General features: G+C 35.5%; 1 long non-coding RNA gene across 4 annotated transcripts; it reads left to right on the top strand.

Moving 5' to 3' along the window:
- Positions 1–608: 608 nt before the first annotated feature.
- On the top strand, positions 609–7,179 carry LOC137726056 (uncharacterized). Of its 4 annotated transcripts, XR_011067585.2 has the most exons (6): positions 609–997; positions 1,090–1,158; positions 1,359–1,509; positions 5,397–5,497; positions 6,124–6,475; positions 6,905–7,179. It is a non-coding gene; the product is annotated as an uncharacterized LOC137726056 (long non-coding RNA). The 4 variants fall into 4 exon arrangements; XR_011067584.2 differs by having other exon boundaries at positions 5,397–6,475; XR_011067586.2 differs by having other exon boundaries at positions 1,090–1,233; positions 5,397–6,475.
- Positions 7,180–7,400: the final 221 nt, after the last annotated feature.

Genomic DNA, 7,400 nt, shown 5'->3' with positions numbered 1-7,400 from the left:
GCATATACAAACAAGTTTGATGGTTGGATCGTTCAAACTAGTTTCATACAATGTGTTTCCCATCAAAATGATAGATTAACTAACACTTAAGAGTATATTTATACTTTCATTAAGTATAACATAAGATTTTGTGGTATCCACTAGTGTAAATATTTTAAATTGACGATTGAGTTCATTCATTGTATTCACATAGGGTCAAGGAGTGTAACTGTAAAAAATCATCAAAATTGGAGTTAAAATAACCATTAAATCGTGATTTTTCATTTATAACCATTGAAATATTTTGTCCTGTTACTTGAGCGCTGAATGTTTTTTTTATTTTTTTATTTTTGGCATATGCGATCTTGAAGCATATACAAACAAGTTTGACGGTTGGATCGTTGAAATTAGTTTTGTAGAATTTTATAATAATTTTTTTTAATATAACTTGAACGACACCTAGATGGGGTCGTTGGGCAAAACCACTTTGCTTGACGTCATAATGTATACATGTGTCATGCAATGTGTTAAAATAGTGAGGGTAGTTTTGTAAAATTAGGCGCTTTTTTTTTAAAAAAAAAAAATTCCCAAATTTGGACAAATTTGGACAAAATGGGAGTGTAAAAATTTGGTCTCTCTTCCCTTTCTCTCACTCGGTGTCTCACATCTCGCGCAGCAGCTTGAGCCCTGAGCCTTGAGCCTCCTCTCTCTTTCTCAGTCTTCAATCACTCTCTCAAACTCCTTGTCTCTCATTCCCAACATTATCTCTCGATTTCTCTCTATTTCTGCCTTCATCCAAAAAATTTCACATGCCTCCATCTTGGCTAAGCTCGCGCCGCTGTCAATTTCGATGTCCTCTTCAGGGTCACACATTCAATCTCATCATTTGCATATTTAATTTAATGATTGTGCAATTAATTGTGTTGTAGAGGGAAGAAATCAAATCCATGGTTGAAAAGGATGGGTTTGCAAAGGGAATTGTTTTCGGCCAGTTCACATCGTTCTTGGATATTTCAAGGTCCAACCCGAACCCCAAATTATGTTTCTACATTGTTTTAGATTTCTAGGGTTTTCTATTTGTGTATGCAAATTGGGATTTTTTTTTTGCAGGCATATTTGCGTCGTTAGCGGCGCTGATGTTCAATTGCATAAAAAGGTTGGACAAGAATGTGAGTGGAGGTGAGCAATTGAATGCACAACTCAGATATTGATTACTCATATAACTGCATATGAAATTAAAAACCTACCCAGTTGGTAAGCCATTTGATTCTCATGTTTGATTTTTTGGTTTATCTCTCTATCATTCAAAGTTTTCTTCGTATATAAGTTCTCGAATCCAAAGCGTCAATTCCTTACTCTCTCCTCCTTTAATTTGGCAGATGGGTTTTTCGATTTAATTCTCCACCCAAGACAGAGAGTTTGTGTGTAAAGAGAGAAGGCAAAGAGGGTCTGGAATTTGGGCGGTGATGGTTGAGTTGCTGCTGCTATTACTACTATTGCTGCTCAAAAAATTGATTGCAATAATGACAAGTACATATAAATACCCCTTCTCATTCTTTCTCCCATTTTAGCTTCTGGGTACTTTCGGATGTGGGTTTTTTGCTTTCTAATTTACTTGGTAGTTCATTGTTTTGTACTTTTAGCATAATTTTTGTACTGTATGGCTTAAAGAAAAATGCCCAAATGCGGATTATTATATTCTGGTAATTTAGCTTAATGAGTTGGTGCTTGAGTATCATTAAAGTAAGAAATTAGCGGTGCTATAGCGGAAGAAGAGGGAAGAGAAACAATTGAGTCATCCTCTTTCTGTTTTAGGTAACATAGTTTCATCACTGATAGGAGCATATTTATGCGCCTTAGTTTGCTTGTTTTCTTGCATTTATGTTGCTAGTACTTAGTAATTTTAGTACTTTAAGCTATTTTTGTGTGTTTGTAGGTCCAAAGGGCTAAAGGAGCAAAAAGATGCATTTTGGAGACTTTTGGAGCACTTTTGGGCTAAGGATGGATAGCTTATGCTTGGAGCCAAAGTGTTGGACGAAATTGAAGACCTAATTAAAGACCAAAGTGTTGGAACCTTGTTCCCTTTAGTTTTAGGACATTTAAACCTTTCCTAATCCCAATCATGCCATGCATAACACACCAACAACAACCTAGCCGTGCATCCCATTCAACTTTGCACATGCATTTATCATCATAACCTAGCTGTCATTCCACTTTAATCCACATGCATTCCCTTCATAAATCAGCCACATGCACACTCAATCACTCAACCCATCCTAGCCGTGCATAACATTCCATTTCCACCACTTTCCAACCTAATTCACATGCATCCCATTCTTTAATTCAGCCACTTAATCATTCAACCACATTCACATTCATCACCACTTCATCACATGCAACCACACATCCATTCTAACACATTGCCGTGCACATGCACCCTAGATTCTAATCAGCCACTCCACATGCATTTCCAACCTAATCCACATGCATTCATCATCATAACCTAGCTGCACAAGCCACTCCACATTCACCCTAATCACTCACATACACAACCTGCCATCATTCCAGAAAATCACCATCATTGCCGTGCATCCCATTCCACTTTCCAGCCATTCCACATGCCATTGTCATTCCACTTCATTTCACCTTGCATTTCCAGATTATTCCTTCATCATTGCACCACAAATCAGCCACACATTCACCCACATGCACCCTTTAATCATTCAACCATAAAGCCACATGCAATCTCATTCATCCACCACACATTCCAGCCCATTTCTAACACATTGCCGTGCACATTCACCCTAGATTCTAATCAGCCGTGCATTTCATTTCCAACCTAGCAGCATTTCCACATGCATTCCCCTTACAATTTCTGCCATCCCACTTCATCATTGCACATGCATTCACCCTTTAATCCATTGCAGCCACATGCACTCCCATTTTCTCCCAAAACATTGCACATGCATTCATAATCATTCACACCTTGCAGCCACTCCACATGCATTTCCAGCTTTCCACCAAGTTCCTAGCTGTCATGTTCCCTCTTCTTCACCTATAAATAAGCATCCATTGCAGCCACAATTCATTCATTCTCACTCACTCTTCCATATTCAGAAATTCATTCATTCAAACACACATCCACACAAGCCTTGGCCGTGCCTTATTCCACCATTCCATACATTGCAGAAATTCAACCATCAAACCAATCCTTGGCTGTGCCTTCCTATCCTACCACCCCACTCCATTCTACATCATCCATAATCCCCAAAACTCACCTTAGACCTTGTGCTACAACAAAGAGGAAGAGAAGCGGGCCTAAACGTTCATACAATTCAAGTTTGAGTTGTTGGAATGTTTAGGTGTTTCTTTTCCTTTGAATTCAATGTTTAATTTCAATTCTCTTTGTTTTGTACGTATGAGGAACTAAAACTCCCCTTGGCTAGGGGGGGATTCGAAATATATGTTTATGCTTGCATTTTGATTTGATTACTTCTAATTGCGTTTCATAAGTTGTGGATTCAATTTGTTTAACTGTTTGATTGATAACTTATTTATGTATGTTTATTGAGAGTGCACGCTTAATTTTCATGCATGAATATGACGCTAGAATATAAGTGAGTTTCACCTAATAGTTACGAACTTATATTCACAAGTAGTGGAGGTTGCTTATAAACAATCGCGTTAAACGAATTCTTGGCATAAGTTTCATGCAATCATAGTAACGAATGTCTCGTCAACACTTATAATTTTCATAGAGCGTAATGATTCTTGCTTGTATCTCTATTATGCAATCATGTAGGGAACTTGTGGGGAATGTTTTGGGTTGTCGTATGCAATCATCCAATTCAATAACGTTAGGAAGATTTGAAGGTTAATTAGTGCATCACGGTTAACTTGAGGTGTTGAGAATTCATGGTTTATTGAAATGCAATTGGAAATCATTTTATTATGCAAGTATAACATGTGTGGAGATGAACCCCTTAGCTATCATTCATCCATACTTTCATCATATTCATATTTACATTCTGCTTTAATTACAATTTGTTCATTTAGTTTAATTTCGTCAAAACCTAAATCCCCCTTTACTTTAAATGTCAAATTGCTTAGAATCTGTTTACTTTATGTTTTAAAGTGTTTTGAATCAAGCCATAATCTTAAATTTGTCCAAAATTGGGTTTAAGGTCAGAAACTGCCTAGTTAGTGTTTTTAGGCAGTTTTGAGTCTTTTAAACTTGTTTTGAGTCTTTTGGTTTGTCTTAGTGTTTTAAAGTTTAGTTTTGCATTCTTTGAGTCTAGTTTAGTGTTTTATATTGTGTTTTTACGTTTTTGAGTCAAATCCAAGTGATTAACAATCCCTCCTAATCCCCGGTCCAGAACGATCCCTACTTACATACTTACTACAATTTGATAAAAAGAGGGTTTAATTTGTGCGCGTATAATTCTCGCATCAATCACTTTCCATTTTTCCTTATCTCCATGATCTCTTACCTTTGAGATTAATCCATTTTGGATCATCTTACTTCCATTTCAAAATGGCAGTTACTAAACACTATAGGTTTCACTTTATGGTTAAGAAGTTCAATCTGATTAAGTTAAAAAACCTTGTAGGTTTAAGAACTCTGATGCATTCATGCTTATAAGAATAGTACATGGTTTTTCTTTTTTATATAAAGTTTATGAAAAGATGATTGTTGCTGAAGCTAGATGCTTTACAGTATCGTAAGAAGAGTTTGATGATAGTCATGTCAAATAGTCAAATATGTTTTGTATTGATCTGTCTTCTGTAGGGATTGGATGTCTTATCATATATGCATATGTGTTTTAATCTCCATTCATGTGCTACCCTTGGATCTCTTTCCAAATTGGTAAATTATGAAACATTAGCATATATCTAGAATTTTTAGTGAAGGCTTAGACCCATAGCCAAGCCTAGAATTGTAATTTATGAGAGAAAAAAAAGCATATGTAGTTGAAATAGCAATGACCTATTGTGCTGTTATCTTGCAGTATCTTATGCTCCTTTATGACCAGTTTTATAAGCTTATCTGACGTACAGCCGAATCAGACTTTAATTTAACATTGATATACCCATTTATCGTAGTTAGAATTTTTTTAGGTCAACTTTCGTTTTGTTCAACGATGTTTTGCCTGTGTGGTTTCTATGTTTGGTTCTTAGAACTTAGGAATACCTTGTGGCTGACTGCTTACCTCTAGATTCATCCATTGCTTGTCTAGATTTGCGGATAAACTAGTCTTTGCGCCTTCTCGTGTCTGCCTGATCAATCTAGTTTTAATTTTCAACCCCAGATAAATGCATTGGTGCTTATACATCAATTTCCATCCATGTGTAAGTGCATAATACACTCATTTAAATAACCCCATTATGAGGACTTATCATTTTCTATTCATCTACAGGACTTTGATGAGTGCATCGATTATATTGACGAAGCTACAAGATCTGGTGGTGGTGTGTTGGTTCATTGATTTTATCTTCCAGTATAGGTTGTTGCTTTCAGGTTGTCTTCTTTGCTGTCTTAATTTAAGCTATCGGTTAAGTGAATCCTTCAAATAAGGTTCTGTTAACCTCTTTGATACAACATGGATAAGAAATAATGTTTTAGCATAAATTTTCTACGATTTTGCATCTCAATTATTAATATTAGAACAGAAAAAAAATTTAGGGCTTTCAATTGCTGGTTTTAACTAGTTAAAGGTCAAGAGTTATGTAGTTTTGTTGCCTAATGACCAATTTTAGATATCTTCAAATTTGCACTGTCTCCAATGACCATTCTCAATTAATATTTGACATACATATGCACATATACACCACACAGAGGACATAGTCCGACTCTCAGAAACTTTGTTCGAGTATTAAGCTCTAGTGATATGCCACAGGATACAGTTTCCATATCATAATCAAATTTTTGAGGTTTTGATTTAGAGGCAATATATGCATTAACGTTAAGGCTTATGTGATCAATTAATGCCATTGAACGTTAAGGCTTATGTGATCAGTTAATATCTTTGAACGTTGAGGCTTATGTGATTAGTTAATTTCTTTGAATTTCATCATATCTTGATTATTCTAAGTAGCCTTCTTCAGTTGAATACTTGAATAAGATATGTGGATTAAACTTTGAAGGTTGACATTTCCAAAGGGACTTCATCCTTGAAGAATAATCAAATTTTCAAGGTTTTGATTTAGAGCAATATATGCATCAACGTTAAGGCTTATGTGATCAGTTAATATCATTGAACGTTGAGGATTATGTGATCAGTTAATTTCTTTGAATTTCATCATATCTTGATTATTCTAAGTAGCCTTCTTCAGTTGAATACTTGAATAAGATATGTGGATTAAACTTTGAAGGTTGACATTTCCAGAGGGACTTCATCCTTGATCCTTCTTAACTGAGAAAAGATAAGGTGAAGGGTGCTAACATCAGGTGGCTTTACCCACATTTGTCTGTCATACCAGCCACTCTCTTCGTAAGGTATAACTGTTGATAGTAGCCTGTCACCAACATAACTTCATCCCTGCAGTACGGTAATTATATGATTAACTTGCTTTAAAGATTCTACAATGAGAGACTTTCTACTAAACAAATATTAAGCATGAAAATTGCTTGGATGTGCTTTTTTTCTTTCTTATTGCTTACAATACTACTGTTTAATGTCTCATTATGAAATTTCAAGCCTTGCATTTGTTTTCGTGCAGTCTATACATACCGGGAAACCTATAGTAATATATGTTCTCTGGTATTTGGGGCTGGTAGAATTGAATCCATGGCTATTTAGCATGTTCATAATCTATCACATGTTTATCTTTTCTCAAAGAACCCCCCCTTAATATAATTTTTCAAGAGTTCTACCTATACAAGTACAAATTTTTTTTCTTGATCCGTATGCTTATGTCCATGCAGATAGAGAAAGAAGCAATAATTGCTAAGGCTCAAGCATTAGGGGCAGTAGTTCGCTCTCAAGGTCCTTTGTTTGGAGGTGTTCAAAAAATGTGAAGTCTTCAAGTGACAATGTCCTTGTTTGTTGGAGGTCTCTAAATAGTTTGATATTTCTTTGTGTATCTTATCGTTTTGTTGTTTACTTTAGAAGATTACTTCTTGTTGTTTTTTCTTTTTATTCGGACATCTTGTATGTACATTTTTATATATTTTATAATTAAATACTTTTTCTTGGTTTATTAATTATTGTTTAGAATTTAATTACAATATTTAGTAAAAATTAAATAAAAAATATTTTTGCCAAAAAAAAAAAGGGTTTGCGCGACGAAGACTGGCTTTTCGCGACGCAGGTCCTACATCGCACAAAGCTGTCTTTGCGTCTTTGCGCGACGTAGATATGTGCGTCGCACTAAGCCTCTTTGTGCGACATATGTTTCTTCTTCGTCGCGCAAACCCTACT

Source organism: Pyrus communis, chromosome 5 (assembly GCF_041283825.1).
Source record: "Pyrus communis isolate YQ-2024b chromosome 5, ASM4128382v1, whole genome shotgun sequence".
Lineage (NCBI taxonomy): Eukaryota > Viridiplantae > Streptophyta > Magnoliopsida > Rosales > Rosaceae > Pyrus > Pyrus communis.
This window is presented reverse-complemented; position numbering and strand designations above follow the sequence as displayed.